Source organism: Ostrinia nubilalis, chromosome 7 (genome assembly GCF_963855985.1).
Source record: "Ostrinia nubilalis chromosome 7, ilOstNubi1.1, whole genome shotgun sequence".
Taxonomy (NCBI): domain Eukaryota; kingdom Metazoa; phylum Arthropoda; class Insecta; order Lepidoptera; family Crambidae; genus Ostrinia; species Ostrinia nubilalis.
The window spans coordinates 10,867,286-10,893,190 of record NC_087094.1 but is presented as its reverse complement, the minus strand read 5'-3'; the positions used below and the strand labels follow the sequence as shown (position 1 = coordinate 10,893,190).

Genomic DNA, 25,905 nt, shown 5'->3' with positions numbered 1-25,905 from the left:
ATTTGTTTGCGACTGGTTTGCGATGGGTTTGCGATTTTAAAGTGCGTTTTGACTAGACCCGCAGATATGGATAGATGCAGCTTGTCAAAAAATTTGTACCTATGAAGCCGAGCGTGCCACTTTTTAAACGTCATTAGTGTCATTTTAGCGAATTTTAGTGATTGCCGCAACGTAAAAATAATCGGATCATCGTACTGCAATCGCAAAGTCATCGAATGATGTCGTGTGACTCGATTCGACAGTTAATTAATAATTCCGATAAAACTGATATTTTGTTAATTTATAGCTAGTCTGTTGGGTTGATTAAAATTATTTTTATGGTGCTTATCGAAAATAGTAGATATTTTCATAAGAAAAGGGTTGGGGGTGTATGAAAAGGTACCCGCGACTTATAAAATGTCAAGCAAAGGGGGGATCTGGAGTTGTACTGTCGTTTTCCCCAAAAAAATTGCGTCTTATCGCACTAGTTTTGTTTCTCACAATTCCTTCTATTCTTCCGGTATCCTCCAGCAAAATTGGGTCAGGAAAGAAGTTAAGCGGGCTGGCTGACGACAGGGGAGAAGTCCCCCCCCCCCCCCTCCCAAGGTAGGGGCAAGCGTGTGCAATTCAACAGAAAGGCCCCACCTTTCTGCTAAACTAGGAGGTTTTGCGTGTTGGGGAGGTGCAGGAGAGTTCGTACCAGAAGTTCGGGGGGAGGGCCACGCGTGGGCAATTCAATAGAAGGGTGGGGTTGCTAAACTAGGAGATTTTGCGTGTTGGGGAAGTGCAGGAGAGTTCGTACCAGAAGTTTCGGGGGGAGGGCCACGCGTGGGCTATTCAATAGAAGGGTGGGGTTGCTAAACTTGGAGGTTTTGCGTGTTGGGGAGGTGCAGGAGAGTTCGTACCAGAAGTTCGGGGGGAGGGACACGCGTGAGCAATTCAATAGAAGGGTGGGGTTGCTAAACTAGGAGGTTTTGCGTGTTGGGGAGGTGCAGGAGACTTCGTATCAGAAGTTTCAGGGGAGGCTAGGGGTGGGGGGCAGGTGGTGGGAGTGTGGGGTTGCAAGTAAGTGCTGGAACGGTAGGGGAAGTGGACTGATATCCTCCTACGGGAGGTCGGAAGACTGCACCGGAAGTTTCAGCGAGGGAAGGGGGCGGGGGGCAGTCTAGGTTACCTTATATTTATCTAGGTATGACCTGTCATAGAATTGTAGCCTAAAACCAAACATCTAATATTAGTATTCAATGTTTTAACATTGTTTTCGATAGAACATTTAAGAAGTTAATCAAGTTAATCTAATTAATGATTAACAAATTAATCATGATTATGATTACTTTTTTAATCATGATTATTTTAATCAAGATTAATTTAATCATGATTAAAATTAATCAAATTAATTAAAAAATTAATTGATTAGTGCCAACACTGTGCTTAATGTATATCAAAGTAATGATCGTTATTTCATTGTGTTAAATAGTACAACTAGTAATTCATACCTACCTAATTTCATACTTTTAAATGTCCTAGTACCTGACCTAGTTTTATAAAATAAAAGACTACTCAAGCTTTTTATTTTTAATAAATGTAAAAATGCGTAGTTTTTCCAATACGTTTTCTTTCATAAAGCTAAGTCAGTTATCTAGCTTTGAAGACATTTCTAAACGACAAAATCCAGTGCCGTCGTATACCTAACCTAACCTAACCTAACCTAACTTCTTGATTTATTTGTTAATTTGTGCTGTTAATTACAATTCTCAATCCGAAAATAATTTCTTCTTTCTACCGTGTTCGTACTACTGTCCTCGTAAAATCATCGTAACCGATTGTTGTAATCCATATCTGTGGACCAGTCCTATCCATGACATTGACAGCGGGGCGCCACCGTCAATACCAGCGGGTCTAGTCAAAATGCCATCCCAAACCAATAGGAAGTTTTCACTAATGTCAGTCGCCGCGTCACCAGTTATTCGATTCGATCGAAAAATGGCAGCCAAAATGCACATTGAACCACCAACGACGCGGCGATATAAAAGTTCATTCAAAATCGAATAAAAGTTAAAAAATGTCTATGACTTTGCGATTGTTTTTACTTTTTTTAGCTTTTTTTTTTTAAATTTGTTTCTTCCTTCTTTCTGCTCTCTGTTTACGTCTATGCTTCGCCGTCAAACTAACTGTCAAAACGACATCGCGATACGGATTTGTCAAAACAGCCTTAGGGTGGGTTGCACCATCTTAGTTTAACTTTGACAAACGTCTAAAATCTGTCAAACTCCATACAAAAAACTCCGGTTAACGTCATAGTTACGGTCAAAGTTAGGTGGTGCAACTCACCCTATTGGTTTTCGATTGAATCGAAGCTTATCACCGGGGTTTTAGTAATCGCAATGAAAATGGAGGGTGTTGCGATTCGATTCGATTTTGATTGAGTCTTAAATGCATGTTGGCTAAGCCTTTGTATGGGAAATTTCAATCCAGTCTTTCGATTATCGATAGGTAGGGCTTTGCGATTCGATTTTTTGCCGTTTGACTAAGCCTTTTTTGTTATCGACCTCTTTTGCGATTTGTTTATTTGTTTGCGACTGGTTTGCGATGGGTTTGTGATTTTAAAGTGCGTTTTGACTAGACCCGCTGTGGGTCTAGTCAAAATGCCATCGCAAACCAATATGAAGTTTTCACTAATGTCAGTCGCCGCGTCACCAGCGGGTCTAGTCAAAACGCACTTTAAAATCGCAAACCCATCGCAAACCAGTCGCAAACAAATAAACAAATCGCAAAAGAGGTCGATAACAAAAAAGGCTTAGTCAAACGGCAAAAAATCGAATCGCAAAGCCCTACCTATCGATAATCGAAAGACTGGTTTGAAATTTCCCATACAAAGGCTTAGCCAACATGCATTTAAGACTCAATCAAAATCGAATCGAATCGCAACACCCGCCATTTTCATTGCGATTACTAAAACCCCGGTGATAAGCTTGGATTCGATCGAAAACCAATAGGGTGAGTTGCACCACCTAACTTTAAACGTAACTATGACGTTAACCGGTGTTTTTTGTATGGAGTTGGACAGATTTTAGACGTTTGTCAAAGTTAAACTAAGATGGTGCAACCCACCCTAAGGCTGTTTTGACAAATCCGTATCGCGATGTCGTTTTGACAGCTAGTTTGACAGCGAAGCATAGACGTAAACAGAGAGCAGAAAGAAGGAAGAAACTAATTTAAAAAAAAAAAGCTAGAAAAAGTAAAAACAATCGCAAAGTCATAGACATTTTTTAACTTTTATTCGATTTTGAATGAACTTTTATATCGCCGCGTCGTTGGTGGTTCAATGTGCATTTTGGCTGCCATTTTCCGATCGAATCGAATCACTGGTGACGCGGCGACTGACATTAGTGAAAACTTCACATTGGTTTGCGATGGCATTTTGACTAGACCCACAGTAATTCGATTCGATCGGAAAATGGCAGCCAACATGCACATTGAACCACCAACGACGCGGTGGGGTGGATCCGCCGATTTGATTCCGCGAGATTTATTTTACGTTTTTTGAAAAACTTTACAGGGATGCGTGCAAACTAGCTTAAACTGAAAGGTTAAGCAATGAGCTTTTTAGATCAGTGTGAGGCCCTTAGATTCAATCGTGATTTTAGAAGTAACAAGCGTCCAAATATTTTTTCACAAAATGGTAATGACGTTTTCCTAATGGTAATGATTTTATTAAAATGGTAATGATCTTATGTTAATGGTGATGACGAAATATAATTTTATAGTAATACATTAAATTAAAATTACTTAAAAACTAAAATTTAAATATAATTGTTTAGCTAAACACCAATTTTATCTATGTTATTTTCCTAGCTAAGCACGTACCTATTAAAGAATGGGTTGGAAATAAAAGTAAATGTATTCAATATTTTAATGAATTTATTGAATTTGGAACAATACGGACATTAGTTAAAATTTTTTTACGTTCCTAATATTATTCAGAATCAGAAAAAATATATATTTACACCAATGAGGATTTTGATTGAAAAATATGCCTAGGTACTCTTACTTAGACTTACACAATAGTCAACATACAAGAAATGAACAAAAAAACGTCTTTTCGTAAACTAATAAAAAACCTTCTCATTTAAAAACAAAGCTTAAAGAACAATGGGACAAAACGTCCCCAGAACTGTAGCACTTTAATACCTACCTTATATGATAGACCATGCTAATACCCGACCGATCTCTCTAGCAACAATCACGGCAAAGGTCCTTGACAGTGTGCTTGACTCTCTACTAGATAAATATTTAAAATCACATGATGCTCAATTCGGGTTTAAGCCTGGACTGTCGACCGAGAGCGCCATGCTTAGTCTTAAGCACACTGTCAGGTACTACACGGATCAGGGGACTCCCATTTACGCATGCTTCCTCGACCTCTCCAAGGCGTTCGATCTTGTGTCTTATGACATCCTTTGGGATAAGATGAGGAGGCAGGGCATCCCGTCAGAAGTATCACAAATATTCCATTATTGGTATGCTAACCAGATTAACAGCGTAAGATGAGCTAACGTTTTTTCTGAGGAGTATGGGTTGCAGTGCGGGGTGAGACAGGGTGGGCTGACGTCTCCCAGGCTTTTCAACCTATACGTAAATGACCTCATTGTTGCCCTTAGCAGTATGCGTATCGGATGCTGGGTAGATGGTGTTTGTATCAACAACATAAGCTACGCTGATAATAATATGGTACTGCTGGCGCCAACAATGGGGGCTCTCAGAAAGATGGTGGGTGTGTGTGAAGCGTATGCTAAATGCCATGGCTTATTGTATAATGTGAAGAAGAGCGAATACATGGTATTTAAGGCCGCCAGTAAATGTCCAAACGTGGTACCCGACCTCTTGCTGAATGGGGTAAAGTTAAACAGAGCCACTAAATTTAAATATCTCGGACACTACGTTACTGATGACCTTAAAGATCATGTTGATATCGAGAGGGAACGAAGGGCGCTGGCAGTAAGGTGTAATATGTTGGCTCGCAGGTTTGCCCGGTGTAATGACCATGGTCAAGATCACTCTATTTAAAGCATACTGTCAGAGTCTATACACGGGAAACCTGTGGACCACGTACTCGCAGAAATCGCTTAGCGTCCTTCGGGTCCAATATAAAAACGGTTTCAGGGTGCCGTTGGGCTTGCCTCGCTTCTGCAGTGCTTCGGAAATGTTTGCTCAGTCGCATGCTGACGGCTTCTTTGCTGTCCTATGCAAGAAGACTGCCTCGTTGCTCAGTAGGATACGGGCGAGCCCCAACAGTATCCTGAAGACCGTGGCGGAGAGGTACGACTCTCCTATTATCCGACATTTCCTTCGGCTACTTCTTACCGAACGGGTTGGATAATTAGTGGTATGTTATAATAAGTAAATTACTAACATAGTTGTATAAGGCACCCATTTACTAACCATGTGGATCATTGTTATCTTTAAATGAATAAATTGAATGGAATACTATAATTTTATTATAATTATGACAGCTCAAGTGTGACATGTCTCAGAAAAGTTATATAAAAAATAAAAATTCATAAGCAACCCTGAAAAAATACATACAAAATCACTTTTGACCAACTTCAAAGGGCACGACAGCTTGACCCAAGGACAAATCGACCCCTGCTACAACTCAAACCCTGCGATAACTTGATTTTTTTCAACACTCAACACTTTTAACTTACTTCAAATGGTTTCACGACTGCTGGACAGTGGCGGCGTAGCATGGGTTGGCACCCGGGGCATAGCACAGCACAGCACCCCCCGTCATAAGTCCTTAATGTAAGTAAGTTGGGTATACATATAGCGGGGAGGTAAGACACCCCAAAATGGTCCCCCCTTACGCCGCTAGTGGCTGGACCCTACGACTGCTTAACCCTACGACCACTCGAACCCTCCGACAACTTATACTTGTGACCCTGTGACAAGTCGAACACTGCGACACGTCAACCCCTGCGACTACTCTGAGCATTTATTGTAGATACAGTTCAGGCATTGATTGATGGAGCTAAATGGTTTACAATAAGTATCATAGTTGAATATTTTGGACTTGTCGTACCGTTTGAAGTAGGTCAAAAGTAATTTAATCGAGTTGTCGCAAGGGTCAAGTTGTCGGAGGGTTCGAGTGGTCGTAGGGTTCAGCTGTCGTAGGGTCCAGCAGTCGTGAAACCATTTGAAGTAAGTCAAAAGTGTTGAGTGTTGAAAAAAATCAAGTTGTCGCAGGGTTTGAGTTGTCGCAGGGGTCGAGTTGTCACAGGAGTCGAATTGTCCCGGGGTCAAGCTGTCGTGATACCCATTGAAGTTGGTCAAAAGTGATTTTGTATGTATTTTTTCAGGGTTGCTTATGGATTTTTTTTAGATATAACTTTTTTCTGAGACATGCATGTCACACTTGAGCTGTCATATAATAAAATTATAGTATTATCATGTACTATCATATTATAAGGTAGGTATTAAAGTGCTACAGTTCTGGGGACGTTTTGTCCCATTGTTCTTTTAGGAAACCATTCATAGTCATCATTACCATATACAAAGTGTCATCACCATAAGCCTAAATGATATGGTAATGATGTTAATGGTAATGACGAAAACGATTTTAAAATTATATAAAAATAATTGTCACCACTATTGGGACACCTCAATATCGCCATTTTTTTATTGTAATCACATGCTACAAAGTGCTAATTATTAGAAAAATATCGATATATAAAACTTACCAAATCGCACAAAATGGGAATGACGCGAGCCGATGACAAACTGCGAGTGTCTCTCGTTTTCGGAGTTTAAAAAGTCTCGGAGCTGCGTAAATTGTACGTGCATTCTGTTCTGTTACGAGCAACGAATTGAAGAGTGGGACGCGCGGACACAAGCGGGGATAAGTCGCGTCGCGGCCACATTAAAGAACCTTTGATGCTGCCGCGATGGCTATGACGATTTCTCGTGACAATATTTCAATTCATGATTCCATTTTATTGGCTAATACGATTTCAATATAATTTTGTTATTTTGTCACGGTAAATATGTACATTTTAAATTTATAATCAAAATCTGGTCTGTGTATAGGTAAAATAAAAAAATTTAAAAGACAACGGCAAAGGTCAGTACTTTTACTGTGATGGTAATGATGTTTAGTGCGTGTTTTCTTGATTATCGAAATAACTTGAAGTATTTATTCAATATGGATCATGGGGCCTTATGGTGGAAACGTGTATGAATCGTTATTCAGAAGTTAAATTTTCAGAATTTATTACCAGAACTACAAGGTTTTTTTTTATCGATCGGAACATAAGTTTTTTACTGTTTCGCGGATTTACCCGGCGATATAAAAGTTCATTCAAAATCGAATAAAAGTTAAAAAATGTCTATGACTTTGCGATTGTTTTTACTTTTTTTAGCTTTTTTTTTTTAATTTGTTTCTTCCTTCTTTCTGCTCTCTGTTTACGTCTATGCTTCGCCGTCAAACTAACTGTCAAAACGACATCGCGATACGGATTTGTCAAAACAGCCTTAGGGTGGGTTGCACCATCTTAGTTTAACTTTGACAAACGTCTAAAATCTGTCAAACTCCATACAAAAAACACCGGTTAACGTCATAGTTACGGTCAAAGTTAGGTGGTGCAACTCACCCTATTGGTTTTCGATCGAATCGAAGCTTATCACCGGGGTTTTAGTAATCGCAATGAAAATGGCGGGTGTTGCGATTCGATTCGATTTTGATTGAGTCTTAAATGCATGTTGGCTAAGCCTTTGTATGGGAAATTTCAATCCAGTCTTTCGATTATCGATAGGTAGGGCTTTGCGATTCGATTTTTTGCCGTTTGACTAAGCCTTTTTTGTTATCGACCTCTTTTGCGATTTGTTTATTTGTTTGCGACTGGTTTGCGATGGGTTTGCGACTTTAAAGTGCGTTTTGACTAGACCCGCAGATCGCTGGTTCCGATTTTTGCCATGTTGGAAACCTTATAATTGAACGATGGTGGCGCCCCCCTGTCAATGAGTTTTGTTTGACAGTTCAGAAAAATGGAGGCCACACTCCGAATACCTACTTGAAGCACAACCTATGTATCACTATCTCGCTCTCTGTGGGCAGAATCTCTTTTTCTAAATAAACAAAAAATATAAATTTGCTCAAAGTCAATGAAACTTAATGTAAAATCTTTATTTCTTGACATAGGTATCATTAAATGATATAGGTCTACCAGAATCTCATGCCAAACAAAAATATTGGAAAAGTGTGTTTTTCATATGGCAATTGTCTATGGTTTAATTGTCACCTGTCAAAGAAAGTTATGAAATCTGTCAGCCGCTGCAAAAATTTTGTAATCTCTTCTTGACTATTTGTTATTTTTGTGAAAAAGTCGAAAAAGCTCAAGCAAGTCATATTGTTTTCAATGTGAATTGTAAAATAAGGCATAATTCAAAGTCAATCTTTGATTCTAAAGCGCGTCGTCGAGTTGACAGTAAGTTGGACTGAAATGTTTTGATACACTTAGTTTATTACCCAACTACGTCACAAGGAGGGTTATGTTTTTTATATTATTCTTGATAGCTGCTTTATCGGGGTTTTCAGGTATATCTCACAAATTGGTGCAGAGGAATGGTCAAAATGTTATGACCATATAAAGAAAATTGAAAAAGATTTTATCTCTTTATCTTGATCATCTATTGAAGAACAAGAAATTGCAAGTGGAGTTCTTAGAATCGTTTTCTAGTTATGAATGAAGTGATAAGTTAAAAGTATAATGCATAATAAAATTAGTTACTTAAAGTAATAATACGATTTATTTATTTTTTTAAGACATTTTCCTATGCTAAAAACCCGATGTTTAACAACATTCCTCATACACATACCTACCTAAAATGTATATTCGTACTTCATGTTAATTAATATTAAAGTCATAAAAGTAAAAAATTAAACACTCTCAAGATCGTTTATTCCAATTTCCCCAGTATTGCTCTCAACAAAGTTTATTTTCCCTATTTGCCATGAGATTCTGGTAATAAGTGTAAATACCTACTGGTAAAACGTTTTAGGAAGAAATTACTGTGAAAAATGTTTACAATGATGCAATGTCGGAAATCACGAAATAAACACTTACGCGTGGAATCTTAAGTCATTTCCAGGACACCACGTACTACCGCAACCACGCACTACAAAAAGACAATGCCGGAAATTGGCGTCTTTTTTTTTTCGCGCAGCCATCGACCAAACCATGTTTTTTGGTTACAAAATAGTGTAATAAACCAAACTTACTATGACACAGATGAGTATACCTTTAAACTCAGTCTGAACTGAGTTACGAGCATTAGAAGTTTGATGATTTACATACTAGATTTGATTTATGTGCGCAAGTTTTGTAAGAAATTGCAACAAAATAGTGACGTCTTTTTTTATTGTGCTGATTCTGCTCCATACTGATGGCTGGAGCCTATAATGGATGATATTGTTTGTTTACACATACAATGTCACTGCTTTGTTGCAATTTCTTACAAAAATTGCGCGCAGAAAGCAAATCTAGTATGTAAAATCATCAAACTTCTAATGCTCGTAACTCAGTTCAGACTGAGTTTAGAGGTATACATGTCATAGTAAGTTTGGTTTATCACACTATTTTGTAATCAAAAAATAAGGTTTGGTCGATGGCCGCGCGAAAAAAAAAGACGCCACCTTCCATACAAAATCTGGCATTGCCATTTTGCACCATTTCTTGTGATAAAACAATGATTATGTCCTGTAAAAAATCTCAAACGAAATTAACTGCATAATAAACAAAATAGTGAACAACCGCCATGATGGGCCAATGTTGCCACATGGTACCGATTTCCCAGAAATTGGGATTGTAATTCCCTGATTCGCCAACACATTAAGCCTAAACGGCCGACAATTTTGTTATTTTTTATTTAACTAGGTAATTGTAGTTCAAATATTTAATTATTTATTTGTTTATATTCTGATTTGGTTAGTGAATTGGCTATTTCAAAGAATTTACTAGGAGATTTCAATAAGGAGATAGCAATAATACAGTCCACACTAAAAAGAGAGGTCGGCCCACAGAGAGCGAGATAGAGATAAGTAGGTATTTGACTCAAGTTGTTGTTCCAAGTGTGGTCTCCATTTTTATCTTTAGCTTCAGTGCTTTTTCTCTATGGTGTATTGCGTGCTCTGTGGTGTATTGTATTGTGATGCCACCATAGAAAAAAAAAGTGATTTTATCTCACAGTTTTATCTCAGCAATTGATTCCAACTACATTAATAAAATTCCAACGAGAAATCACAGTTTCAGTTAGCTTTTCACACCATTTTCCCTAAATATTATTTTTTTGACAAAAGTTCGTAAATCCAAATTCTGGAATTTTTGTCGAAATCTACCTCAACTTCGCCGATATGCCACCAGCTGATGGAGATTCTGAAACATCTCGTCTTGTTTCGTCGAGCTCTGCACAGAAACCTAGCTACCTTAACCTTATCAGTAATTTGTGTGGCTTGATTATTCTCGGAATAATAACTTATTGTTGTTTCAAAAAGGAAGTCACCCTATTTTCATTCCATCCCACGTTGATGACGTTGGGGGTAAGTTACAACTTATTTTATGTTTGGAGTAGAACAAAAATGTAATAAAGCCAAAGAACTGAATTTATTTCTAATGATTTGATTTATTTTTATTTACAGTGGATATTCCTTATGACTACAGCTGTAAATGCTATTACTCCAGGAGATTTAGCAACAGAGTGGATGCCTATACGTCTTCGAAGCGCACGTCACTGGGTATTACAAGCCATTGGAGGTATTATTATCACTATTGGATTTTTAGTTATACTTATACATAAAATTAAAATTGATAAACCTCACTTCACCTCTTTACATGGAAAATTTGGTTTGGCATCTTTGATATTCATGATGGCTACCATGCTCGGAGGAATTGGTGCTTTATACAGTCTTAAACTCAAATATTACCTTGCCCCAATTTACACTAAAGTTTTGCATGCTTCTATTGGACTTGTAACTTTTACTTTGGGAATAGTTACAATTTGTTTAGGCTTATTTTCTGATTGGTGGATGAAAGTTGGCGACAATATATCAAAATATGTCGCTTTGTGCTTAGTTTTGTTGGTTATGTTATTTACTATATTGAGACCCTCCCTAAAAATATTTTTTCGTGTTAAGGAAAGGCTTAATGTTAATTAAATGGCATACAAAATAGTTCTCAAGTATTTATATCTATCAAACTATAAATGATTACGTTATAAAATATTATTTCCTGTTGTTTTGGTATGTTTTAAAGCAAAGCTTAAAGATTATTGTGATAATTTTTGTTGTAGTTTGTAAGGATGTATTTTTTTCAATTTACTTTTGTACCTAATAAGAAACACGTAAAAGTTGTTAAATTGACAACAATAATAATTATTGTCACTGCAATGGCTGTCTCCATCGTCTCATTTTAGGCCGAGCATGCGGGTTGAAAAGACCCAGATTTTGAATGTATTGTTTTGAATAACTGAATGGAATTTTGGGTTTATGTAAAACAAACAAAAAAAAAGACAATCACAAAAATCTAGAGATAACAGCCAAATTACTTTTTACCATTTAGGAACTAGGATGTCAATATTCAGTATATAACTTTTTTTATACATAATTATAATCTAGAAACAATAACATTATTTTATTATTATCAAACTAATCTAGCATCTCATAAATTGCTATACAATAAATCAAACTATGATTTACCTTTTTTCAACCTATATTTTTATATGTATTTTCTTAAGAATTTTAACATAAAAACTGTATCTGATCATTCTAGTCGTTGGTGCTTTTTTACAGTGTAAGTTGCATAATTATTTTTACGCTATAGATGGCTAGAGCCCTGAATTAGAATCTTGTTACACTAACTTTGGAATTTAAAATAAAGCAACATTGCAGCGAAAGTCTTGTCTTGTCTTGCCTTGTCTGAACAAGGCCTTTTTCTTTCCCACTGGACCTTGGGTTTGCAATCAAGGACCTCCGTTTACTCAAAATAAAAAAGGTACATTATAGTTGAAGGTTAACGCCAGGGCTATATTATTAAAAAAATATACATAATGATGCAATGTGTGCCAAATTTTTACTGTAAATTATTTATGATGAAATAGATTTAACAAGTCAAGCCACGTCAGGATTCTTTGGTTTATAGAACCATTTTATTTTGCATTGGTTGTATTAAAAAAAATCTGTTCTTAGCGCTGTCAAAAGATGGCTCTGCATGCTAGAAACGCTTACAGTAAATACTACCCACACATCAATGATAAAAATGGTCTCATCTGTTAAATTTATTTTATCGAACTTTGTTAAATCAATGTTTATTTTTAAAGTAATAAATAGTAGGTATATTATGAATGTATAGAAAATATGTCGTCAGCAACAAAAAGCATTTAGAATATTATGATGTACTATTATTATTTTAATCTACATACTATGTACTTCACTTTAACTTGCTGGAGTTAAATGAAACTATTGAACATTTCGCTTGTGACAAACTGTATTCTGAATAATAATTATGTCACATTAACCAACATTATTATTTTCGTATAAGCATCAATCCAAAAGAAACTAGAGTTAGTGACTTTCAAATAAGAAAAAAGAATCTAAGACAAATCAAAACGCAACAACAACAACTATATGCACAATGAAAATATTGTTCAAAGTACGTAAATAAGGTGAATATTTTGAAATTTCTAAAGATTTATACCTATTATGTATTTTTCGGTGAACATAAAATGTAATATCAAAATAGTTTCTTAGATTTTTTATAGTTTTAAGGAGAAAACTGTATCATCTTCAAAAAGCATGTTACGACTTACGGTTACGACTGAGTGTGGACTATAAATCTCTTTAAATAAGGAAAGCCGTTTCAAAATGTTTACCAAAAGCTCTTTTACCTATTTTAAAAGATACAGTCCGCTCTCAGTGGTGGGTGAGTCGTAAGAGCATGATTTTATTAGGTACTTAAAGTATAATGGGTCTGTAAAGTGTATTCTTGTATGTATGCCTAAGTATGTATGTATTTATCGTCATTTAATAAATATTACATACAAATATATTATTATTACAATCTGGTACATACCTACACAAGTTGGGCCAATATAGCACTTTCTACGTTTATATCGAATAATACATAACATCGAAGCCGTCACATCGAATCTCTACTCTTCTTGTCATTTTCTTTATTCTGAAAGAGGAGAAAAAGAGAAAAAAAAAAAGAAAATGAGAAGAACACGATGGATATAATATAATATAATATACCTTTCGATGATAAGAAAACATTCGATATTTTATCCATTCAATGTTTCAGGCCAATGATTCGATATAATGACTGTTCGTTGTAACGGCTTCGATGTTAAATGACATTCGATGAAACTACTTTCGATAAAACGTAGATTTTCTAGAATTTTTCTTTAGGTACTTAGGTATTTCATTACAAAATATTTTATTTAATTGTCTGTGTATCAGAATTGTTTCACTAAAATATAAATAAAAAATAAATAAATAATAATCTAGCCATTGCTCATGATCAGAAGTCAGGATTAACATTCCTTGGCTTGGATTAACAGACCTTTTGTAATCCCAAAATGATAGTAGGTAGGTAGTCCATGACTCTTAGAGAATAGTGTAGGTGTTGTATTCTATTGAATCGTATGTGAAGTTAGGTAAAGTAATTTAGATGAAAATTTCAAAATTGCCAAAGTGTTATTAGTATGTAATGTTTAGTTTTATCTTGTCATGTTATTCCCGGGAAATCTTCTAAAAATTCCTTTATCTATCTTTATAAAATAGAGGAAACTAATACTAACTAATAATCAGAGCCTAAAAGAGGCAGCCTAAGAACGATTGTACCTATAATTTTATATTTATCTGATATAAGACTAGGCGCAGACCACCGATTTTTAGTTGGCCGATAGTTGTGCCCGATTTTAAATTGTATGAAGAATCGGCCAAATCGAATCGGTGTAATGTGCGTACTTCCATACATGCCCATACTGATCAACTGCCCGACTAAACTATCGGCTGACGAAAAATCGATGGTCTGCGCCTAGGCTAATACTTAGTTACTGAATAGAAATTAGAAAGACTTATTTATTTATGCCGTTTAGGGCATTGAATGTATATCTACTTTCATTGTACTCAATGTGTATTAGGCCTAAGCTATTAGTGTGCTACTTACAACTAAGGGAAAATAATATATTTTATTGTTGCATTTAAAAAATATAATCTTTAAAAATATAAATCTGATACATGTAATAAAAATCTTTTATTGTAAATATTGTAAACCTCATGACACGGACCAGTGCCGGATTTAGAGGTCTGGAGGCCTCGAGGCAGCAGGAGTGGAGGCCCCCCTGCCTGGCCCAAATTATTTTAAGACATTTATTTCATCAAGAAGAATTTACAATTCATTTGTTTGTGAAATAGGAATATTATTTCTTTATTATGAATATTCCAAATAAATGGTCAATTTTACTCTTATGAACGGATGCACATCTTTTTTATACAGTGGGTCTAGTCAAAACGCACTTTAACCCATTAACGCCCGCCGTACAATAATTTGTACACAACTTTAAGTTACGATAAATCTGATTTAGAGGGTATTTTAACTCTGGAAATAATTCCAATCGGTAAACGAAGGTCTATGCATTACATCCTGAGATGAAACAGAACATAATTATAAAATCTTAAGGGGGTATTTTGCGATTACGTTTCAGTGATTTTTTCGTATCTCCTAGTGGATAGTTGACAATTTTTTATACAAGGTTTAAGTTACACAAAATACCGAATAAGTTGTTAGTGTATTAGCTAACAACATATCCTAATAAAAAATACATAAAAATGTTCATTTCATGGAAAGGACAATGTTCATTTCTGGCCTGGCGTGGACAAGCTGCTAATGAAAATATGAATTTGCCAAAAAATTTTAATCAATTTTTAAAGTATTCACTTAGTGTAACTTTGTATCAATTTGCCTTTATAAAAATCCATTTCAAATAGTACTTTAAGTGATAATTACAACTTCCTGTCTTTAACACTCAATTCAGTGTTGCCAAAATGAATCTTATCGGTAAGAATCGATTCATATCGATTGTTTTTCGACTATGACAAGTAGTATTTTTTTAAATACGTATTCATTAAAATGACATTTATAAAACGTTTTTAATATTCCAATAACACTACCAAAAATATTTAAATAACTAAATGAAACCTTATTTCACACACACCTTATTTCGCGTCATCAAAAAATACTATCGATTTTTATATCGATTATTTTTATTCATCACCACATTATTAGCATGGCAACACTGAAAATATTGTCACAGCTGTTATCTGTCATTCGCTTTGTTTTGTATTTTTCATCGTGAGTGTTGTTTATTTCTCAAAACCAAGTCTTTGCCAAAATAAAAGCAGAAGAGTGTTGTATAAGTTTCCCTTTTGACGACTTTATTTTTTTGACCATGGTCCTCGATGCTTCCCTTCCCGATGACCCTGGCATACTCTCGAACTACGAATCTCACTCAACCAATGACCAATGGCTCACTTTCGGACATCGAACCTTGCCTAAACGCCGACCACGGCTTACGTATGGACTCCGACCCGAGCCCCAATGTTAACCCCAGCCCGATTTTGGATAATGCAACCAGCAATTCCTCAATCTCATGAGGAACCTATGATATGTATCAATTGTATAGCTGACATGATGCAGAGGAGGCGACATAGCCTAGAGCTTATTAAGTTCAGTTTGTTATAACGTCAGTGGATGACTCCTCAGCTGGTAAGTTATTGAATGAGCGTGTGGACTTGTTGAATACCTTTTACAATGTACTTGATCAACTACCTTTACTGTAGATTACCATAATCCTAATAAAACCTTTTTTTTTAGATTGGTAACAGCAGTGTATGTTGTCACTCATGTTGGACCGTGACCACGGTGTGGCTCTGCACCAATCAAGGACAAATAATATTTCAAATGAAGAAGCAACCACTAGCACTGGTAACGTGGATTATCTTTGTTACAAATACGTTCCATAGACTGCATATTAACACGGAAAGAGAATCACATATTCGAAAATAATGTAATAATGGAACAGATTTCACCTCGTCAAGTAAGTTTTTTCATAATTATTTTCATTATATTTTATTAAAGACATTGGCTTGATATATTTGAACAAAGTGTATATTTTTTTCTATAATAATAATATACAAATACTTCTTACTGATAGATAAAAATTGACATCACATCTCAATATCTCAAAGAATGAATTTGAATGATACCATAATTAATTTCTTTGTTTCAGCTGCGGGGATCAGACCAAATATGTCATCCCTGATGGCAGTGAGCTGATCGAGCTGCTACACATGCTGTGGAGCCCCAACAAACACATGATGGGACGAGGATTCATTTGTCCTTATATTGGCCGAATAACAGTAGGTTGCTGTGCTCATGTTATGACAATTTTGTGGTTTTTGAGCTGGGCAAGGTATCAGGAACATGTATTTCCACCTGCCTAGTTCCTAGACAATATTTTGTTGACCCATGAGTCAGATTAAAATAATAATAATAATAAAAAATGGTGTTTTATTTTGCTTCTAACCTTTCTAGTCTTAAGCAAAAAAAAATTTTTTTAAGGACTTGGATACAAAATGACATTTATATTATGTTTCTTACTGGTATAGACTATTTAATAAATAACAAATTACATGCTGTAATGTCTGTCCACCTCAGGCCAAAGGTCCCATACTAAGTGGGCATAACCCTTTTTTATGCTATAACTCCCAAAGTGATGCTGTACTAACTTTAGTACAATGGGCGCTTGACATGTTACGTAAAATAGTAAAATAATGACATTATTATTAGAGTGTTTACTTATTTCTTCATAGTTCTTGTATGTAATAATTGTTTTCTTTTTCCAATAACATAGCTCTTTATTTATAGGGTTACAGACAACAAAAAGAAACATTTTGTTTTTCCAATTACGACCTGTTTGTCGACCTAAAGAGACTTAGTTACATAGTTTTTGGAACCATACGTGACAGCAGAACCAAACGGTATCCTTTGATTACTTATAAAGATTTTCACAAAAAGCCTAGTGACAGATTCGACAAAGCAAACATAATTTTATTAGTATTGATTGAAAGATAATAATGTGGGTACTATTGGAACAAATTTTGATGCTTTAGAACCGTTGGGAAAGGTCATTATATGGGGTCTTTTGATAAAAAAAAGTAGAGTTAGGCACCACTGGGTGTCCAGCTCCAGTATAATAAAAAGATTAGTGGGTTAGATCAGATGGATAGTCTATAGAACTTTACCAAACTGAGGTAAAAGGAAAAAAGCGGTGGATGGGTCTTGTTCGCTTATATGGCGGACATGACAATTTCAAATGCATGCAGACTGCACTGCATAGTAAACTCATATAGTCGCTTAGATCAGCTAGCATTCCGCAAATATTATAGTAGCGCACATATTTGACCTATAAAAGATAAATAATAGTGGGTAATCTTGCTCTAGTTGATGGAGAAGAAATTAATATGAAATAATGGTTATAATCAAAATAAACCAGCAAACAAGCCGATTTGACCGCTTAAAATTACTGTGTGTTTCAATAGAGTCAAAACAGCCTATGGCAAGTGCCTGAAAACACTGTGCTAAGATGGAGAAGACTTTGCTCAATATGACTCATAAGCGCCCATTGTACAAAACTTAGTACACCCCTGAAAACCTAACTTTTGTTTTTGGTTTTCTTTCTGTTTAGTATTATTTCTGAAGTATTTTTATAAAGAAAATAAACATTGGCTATGTGAAATTGACCGTAGTTTTCATTTGGGCGTTAATGGGTTAAAATCGCAAACCAGTCGCAAACAAATAAACAAATCGCAAAAGAGGTCGATAACAAAAAAGGCTTAGTCAAACGGCAAAAAATCGAATCGCAAAGCCCTACCTATCGATAATCGAAAGACTGGATTGAAATTTCCCATACAAAGGCTTAGCCAACATGCATTTAAGACTCAATCAAAATCGAATCGAATCGCAACACCCGCCTTTTTCATTGCGATTACTAAAACCCCGGTGATAAGCTTCGATTCGATCGAAAACCAATAGGGTGAGTTGCACCACCTAACTTTGACCGTAACTATGACGTTAACCGGAGTTTTTTGTATGGAGTTTGACAGATTTTAGACGTTTGTCAAAGTTAAACTAAGATGGTGCAACCCACCCTAAGGCTGTTTTGACAAATCCGTATCGCGATGTCGTTTTGACAGTTAGTTTGACGGCGAAGCATAGAGAAAAGTAATACATAGGAAATAGAGAACCCTCTCTGTCAAATTTTTGAACCTACTAATTGACAGCCTGGTGTTAGATTCCCTGTACTTAACCTACGTACGTAACGCTCACATACATACATAGTCCACGCACACATACATACATAAAGTCCACGCACACATACACACAGTTCACGCACACATAGGCCCTCATAACCTTCAAAGAATTATTGTTTTTTTGATGTACAATGTAGAATTTTTTCAAATCCATTATTTTGAAAGTATTTATCTTTATGGTGTACGTATTGTATTATTTTCAAAACAATGGATTTGGAAAAATTCTACATTGCACATGGAAATGCAAATAAACAAAAACTTTTCAATTTAATAATTTTAGTTTATTTATGAACACACATAATATTATACACCAAAAGCGTCTTTTCGCAAAGTTTTCAACAACACTAAAAAAGCATTTGCACTTTGAGAAAACTCAGATCACTTGTGAACATAACAGAAAGTTTCTTCGCGATTCACGAAGGAACGAACAAAACTCCGATGAACCAGAACAGCAGCAGGTACGAAGGAATGAACTTGAATTTGACTCGACTCTTCAATACTTTAATAGGGCCACAGAACTCATAAACGATGGCTAAGAAAACAAGAATGCATTCAACCTAACAAAAACAACACCGGCCATTTTGGAGGAAAAACAAAGTTGCCATATGTTAAATAGTAATTTCTACTACTCTATTATGTAAATTATAACAAAAAATGGCACCGTTCAGTTTTAAATTAAAACAAATTAATTTCATTTTAAAAAAAGTTTTCACATTGTAATTAACAATATTCTGAAATATATTTTAATTAAGAAAAAAATGAAAATATGAAGGAAACAGGAGCAGCGACATCTAGAGCGTTTTAGGGTAGTTAAAAAGTATTGCTTCCTCATTGTTATAGCATTGCTGCAAAATCTGAAAAGCTTTTAAATATTTTAAGAAATAAGATGTGTTTCTGGAGTCTGGTGGGGTGCTCACCCAGCGTCATTAAGACTTTTATACAATGCTATTATAAGAAGTGTACTTGACTATGGCAGTTTCTATCTAGAGCCTTGTAATTTAGTTGGTTTAAGTAAATTGGATGCGATTCAATCTAAAGCGCTAAGGATTATAGCTGGTGCTATGAAATCGAGTCCAATCAATGCCTTGCAAGCTGAATGTGTTGAGCCCCCATTGAAATTACGCCGCCAATATTTATGTGACAAGTATCTTTTCCGTGTACTTCAATTTGCTGACCATCCTATATATAGCAAACTCAACAGACTTAATGATTTAATTGATACTTCCTCTTATTGGTCACGTAAATCTCCTCCTTGTGTGATTATTAGTTTTCGTAAATTTATATCAATCCAAGCCCCAGTCCACAGAACCTCCTTTCTTCCGATATTTTCTGTAAATTTTGAATCCCTTATTCTTACTCCGACAATTCATTTCAACCTAGACATACATAAGGATGACTACAATGCTAACATTAAGTTCAATCAGATCGTAGACTAACACTGGGGCGATTGGCATCATATCTATTGCGATGCATCTAAGCACTCTCCAACGGGTCATGTTGGCGTTGGCGCATAACATAAACAATATCATATTGTCCAGAAAATAAAACTCCCTCCAGAATCATCAGTCTTTACAGGAGAATGTTTTGGACTGTTTAAGGCTTTAGAGTATGCTCTCCTTATGAAATTAAACAAAACTGTAATATTTTGTGACTCTAAAAGTGCTTTGCAGGCATTACATAAATTTCCATTTAAGAACAATACTAATTATCCTATTATTACAGAATGCAGGAAATTACTTCACAAATGTAGTCTTAACAGTCATTTAATTAATTTTGCGTGGATTCCTAGTCATACCAATATTCCAGGAAATGATAAAGCTGATAAGCTGGCCAATGAAGCGGTTGAGTGTGGAGATATACATCCGTACACAAATTATTGCCATGACTTAACGGCAGCCCTTCCCAAAGCTTATCTCAAATCTGCCTGGGATGAGAATTGGGAGTTCACTAGCCAATCTAAGGGGAAACATTACAAGCTCATTCAACCATCCATCCTTTGTAAACCATGGTTTGTTAAAATGAATCTTTCCAAAACAGTTACTACCATTTTAACTAGAATGCGACTTGGTCACGTGTGCACTCCAGCACACTTGGCTAAAATTCATGTACTTGATAATGATTCGTGCACTTGTGGTTCTGGCGTCGGAGACTTAAATCACATATTTTTTTACTGTTGCCTATATGATCGTTCCTCTTTTATTAGTTCTCTTTTAGCCATTAAAATTCCTTTTCCTACATCCATCACTTGCCTATTATATACCAATAACATTGATGTTTATAATATCCTAGCCGAATTTATTACCCATAATAATATAAAATTGTAAATAGTAATGTATATTGTACTTATGTAAATATTATTTTATTTTTATTATTTTGTTCTTATATCACACCTAAATTGATCCTATGAAAACCATCCTTTGTTCCTTTCCTTCCGTAATTGATTCGTTTCCCTACCTTTTAAATTTAACCCAATCCCACCCTGTCTAAACGCAATGTCCGCAAAACTTATGGCAAAACTGAACGCAAAAATCAAGAACCCTGTCGTGGCTAAACGCAATCCGCGAGAGCCATAAAGAAGAAAAAAAAAAAAAAGTGTTGGAATTTATCGACTGAAGTCGCTGTTTGGAAGCAAGTTTTCTAGTATGGAAGTTTCCGCACCCTGCGGCGAAGCATAGACGTAAACAGAGAGCAGAAAGAAGGAAGAAACAAATTTAAAAAAAAAAAGCTAAAAAAAGTAAAAACAATCGCAAAGTCATAGACATTTTTTAACTTTTATTCGATTTTGAATGAACTTTTATATCGCCGCGTCGTTGGTGGTTCAATGTGCATTTTGGCTGCCATTTTCCGATCGAATCGAATTACTGGTGACGCGGCGACTGACATTAGCGAAAGCTTTTACATTTTCAAGATTTATTATAAGAAAAAAAATGGAAACTTGTCCATTGATGATTTATGGCGCAAGTACACTATGCGGAAAATGGTCCAAGTTCATGCTTATAGTCTTGGCCAATGAGGATCATTTCGATTTTTAGCTGTAAATGCAGATTTATAGGTCTAAGAAATCCTTAATATACAGTCCAAAAATTTTTGTTCTACGACAAAAATTGACGAAGTTATGGCCAAATTACTAAAAAAGTTCACTGACCGCCCGGCGCGGGGACGATGACGTCACTATATCCGATCCGAACGCTGCCGGCGTACTGCGTGGATAGAAAATATTTTTTTCTAGCCAAACTATCAGTTTTAGAGAAAAACTTGTAATGACATTTATTCATCAGAATAATGTAAGCTATCGATAGGTAATTTTTAAAAATAGAAATTGTGAAAAATATCGCAAAAAATCCATACGCTCATACGATTCAATGGAACGCGGAGACGCGATTGGGGTCTCCGCGGTGGTATATTTGGCGATTTATTCAAATAAAGTGTTCATAAGTGTTGTTAGTCATATATTTTTCCAAGTACAATATAAAAATGTATAAGGGCCATTCTTAAATTTGTGCCAAATTTTTTTTTAAAATTAAAGATTTTTTTTTTAAACTTTTTGCGATGTGTATCGAAAGTATAAACCAAAAGCATACTTTTGATGTATATGGACAACCTTAAAGCCCTCGGAAAGGAAACAAAATAGCCTACGTAAACACGGCTGTGACACTGCATGACACGGATGTGACAGTTTTACATTTTTACTGTAAATAATAATATTTATGTTGTTAAATTTATATCATAATAGTTTAAATTGATTAACAATAAAATACATTAAATTCGTTTCATCAACAAAGGTGTTATTTGGTAATATGTACTTTTTCCTGAACATCCAAAAATTTAATTAAAATTGAGATCAAAAATACCGTCAGGTAGTTAATAATCTACTAGATAATAAAAAAATAGACTTTTTATTATTGGCACTATCTGATCATGCTTCCGATATGCTACCTACATGGTTTCGATATGATAATATGCTTAACAAATTAGTAAATCAGATCAATTGAGTATCAAATGAGATTTCTGTAGGATTCACATAACAGTTGGTTTTGACAACTTAAACATGTTTCATAGTCACCGTACCACTAAAAATATGGTTAATAGCAATTCTTTTTAAAACAACTCCGACCACCTCTGCAGGGCCTTTACCGGGAGCTGTCTCAGTAAAATTTGATATTACTGCAGAAATGATAAAGTGCAATAATTTTTCCTTCGTGGCATCTAGAAAATCATACTAGCGAAAAATAAGTACACTTACTAAAAGGCTACTCCTAAAAATTGCACAATACACAAAATAATTTAGCAGAACAACAAAAACTATTAAAATAATAAAAATAGAATGTCACAACCACGCGTTGTAATGTCACGACCATTTACTTAAATAGTTTGCGGTAGTGACACATTTTTAATACCATGGCCGTGACAATTTGGAACGTGTCCGATATATCCAAAAAACTATCTGTGAATTAGCAGATCTTGTGCAATTATCTGAAACTATACTGCATGAGGTACATAATTATGTTTTATACAATAGCGTGACATTGATACCTACCTTTAATAACCGTACACGGGATGGACGTGTTATGGTTGTCCCTTTTTTCAAATAAATAGGAAATAATTTTTTGCGGCTCACTCACTACGTTCAGCCATTTGCAAATCTAATAAGATGACAATGTTACTGTTCTAAAAAAACTTAGCAAGGGATGTCAATATCAAAGATAGTTTTTTACCGAGTTACGCATATTTAAAGTGGCGCACGTGGTTGTGACACAAAAACTGCTCACACAATGTTTGGTGTTCAAAATCAAAAATTGTAATTATTATTGATATAAATTTTTAACAGTCTTATATAACATGTATTAATCTTGCATAATTACTGTAATATTTATCAAAATAACATAACATCTCTTCAGAAAAAAATATTGTATGTCCAAATCCGGGAATCTCACACTACACGGTCCGTGACATTTTGGACTTGTAACTTTTTTTAAATATTCTTCTAATAGTTTTATGATAAAAATGATATTGGGCCTAGTTAATAGAGGTATTTTACTAAGTAAATTAATATACAGTGCACTGATTTTCTTTAAAAACATATGCTATTCTTACATCTCACACAAAAATGCGTAAGAATAAGAATGGCCCATAAGTATTAATTTATTTACTTCTAACAATAAGGTATAGCTGAGGCAGATACACTGCCTAGGCTACAAGCAAGACATTGCTATGAAGATCATTTCTATGTACACGCAATACCTACCTGTTATTTAGTTTTTCTGAGTTTAACCTACGTACCTACCTATCTATTACTCCCCCGCCCCCCTCCTCTCCCCAGGTCATAAACTGGGCATGACTTCCCCCTCAGCCAGAAGTTGGGTATGATTTACCCCCCCCCCTCCCAGGCCAGAAACTGGGTATGACTTGACCCCCCCCCCCCCTCCCCCAAGCCAGAAGCTGGGTAAGGCTAGCCCCTCCCCCCAGCCCATAAGCATAAGCTGGGTATGACTTACCCCCCCCCCCCCCAGGCCAGAACCAGAAACTGGTTATGACTTGATCCCCCCCTCCCCTCAGGCCAAAAGCTGGGTAAGGCTAGCCCCTCCGCCCAGGCCATAAGCATAAGCTAGGTATGACTCCCCCTCGGCCAGAAGCTGGGTATGACTTAACCCCCCCCTCCCCCCCAGGCCAGAAACTGGGTATGACTTGCCTCTCCCCCCCTCCCACCAAGGCCAGAAGCTGGGTAAGGCTTGCCCCTCCCCCAGGCTAAAAGCTGGGTATTACTTATCCCCCCCCCTAGCCCCCCCCTAGTAGGCCAGAAACTTGTTATTAGCACTCATATTGGTATCCTTCCGTTTGGCCAAATTACTTTTCGCCAAATTTCACTTCGCAAACAACTTATCGCCAAAGTTTCATTTCCCAAATGAACTTTTAGCAACTGTACTTTTTGCAACTAATTCATTTGGTCAAATTATCATTTGGCCAAATTTTACTTGGCAAATGTTTATATAGCAAATGTTTTATGTTGCCAAATATTATATCCCAAATAATTTGTTTGGTCAAATTGACACTTCACATACTTACCCACCGTTACCCACAAATCAAAGTATAAGGCACATGATCATGGTTTTCACAAGAATTTTATGTAAAACATTACAGGAAATAGTATGGTTGCAAAAAGTAGGTATTACAGAAAAAAGTAGGTTAGGTTAGGTTAGAACAGTGACCCTTAATGCGCGAAGGCGAGCGAAGCGTGCCGCGGCAGCGGCCGCCGAGCGCTAGAATCACCTCTATTGTTAATGAATCGTTTGGAAATTTCGATAAAAAGAATGAAATAAGGAAATTAATGTAGAACAAATTTTATATTAACTACCCACTAAACAAAATAATAACCACAAGCTAATTTGTATCCATTCTATGCACCAATCAAATTATTTTGTAAATAGTTTATCGTGAAATATTTTTGCCTAATGAAACATACTTTGCCAAACAATAATTTGCTAAACAATAATATGCCAAAAACAACATTTGCGAATTAAAAGTTTGCAATAAGTTGCTTTGCCAAATGAGAATTTGCCAAATGAAAATTTGCGAAACGTTGTTTGCGATGTGATAATTTGGGAAACGTTTTTTGGCCAAACATTAGTAATCCCTCATATTATGTATTATTATGTTCAATACAAACAATCATAAAGTTACACTCACCCCAACCGCGTCTCCGCATTCCATCGAATCCTATGAAAATGTGGTCTTTGGACATAGCGATACTTATTTTTCAAAATTTTTACTTTTAAAAATTACTGGTCGATGGGTTACTTTATTTTGATGAATAAATGTTATTAAAAGTTTTTTTCTAAAACTGATAGTTTAGCTGGAAAAAAATATTTTCCATCCCAATAGTACGCCGGCTGCGCTCGATTCGGATATAATGACGTCACGCGGCCCTGCGTACGTTGACTTTTAGCGGCAAAAACGGCCTATGTTTATTACTTAATATCTTCGTAAGTAATGGTCCGATTTGGATAATTCAAAAAGATATATCTTTCTTATGTCTTAAAGATTAACGTAGATACTACTTTTATTGCATTTTCTACAACAGTACTGATCCTCATTTCCCGCATAGTGTACTTGCGCCATTACATTTTGACAAGACTACTTCTGTTATCTATGGTAAGATTTTTTTATCATCAATGTTGCCACTGACAATTTTTTTTTGCAGTGTTTTTAAAGGAAAAGCTATCTTTTGAGCGGCCGCGGCCGTAGGTAGCTTAAACGACCCCGTATCAAAATATTGGGGTTCCTTTTGAACTATAGTTCATTCAGGCCCGATTCGACCAAACTTTTATCCGAGAATAACTCACTAGTTGGCACATTGACAGTTTCAGTATGGAAAATGATAATATTTTATAATTTTCAATTTATCACATTAACCCTAACATATACAGTGTGAGTCACGTTAAAGTGTACATATGAAAATAGATGAAACTAGACCTATTTTTATCGACTAAAAAGAGGTCAAAAAA

At 35.7% G+C, this 25,905-nt stretch overlaps 2 long non-coding RNA genes across 2 annotated transcripts in view; one reads left to right on the top strand and one right to left on the bottom strand.

Moving 5' to 3' along the window:
• The window catches only part of LOC135073308 (uncharacterized), a 58,474-nt gene extending 32,569 nt beyond the window's left edge, over nt 1–25,905 (bottom strand). Inside the window, exon 1 of the long non-coding RNA XR_010257611.1 lies at nt 25,820–25,905. This is a non-coding gene — a long non-coding RNA (uncharacterized LOC135073308). The remainder of the gene's footprint in view (nt 1–25,819) is intronic.
• On the top strand, nt 15,279–16,594 carry LOC135073628 (uncharacterized). Its single transcript, XR_010257666.1, has 3 exons — nt 15,279–15,797; nt 15,906–16,128; nt 16,321–16,594. It is a non-coding gene; the product is annotated as an uncharacterized LOC135073628 (long non-coding RNA).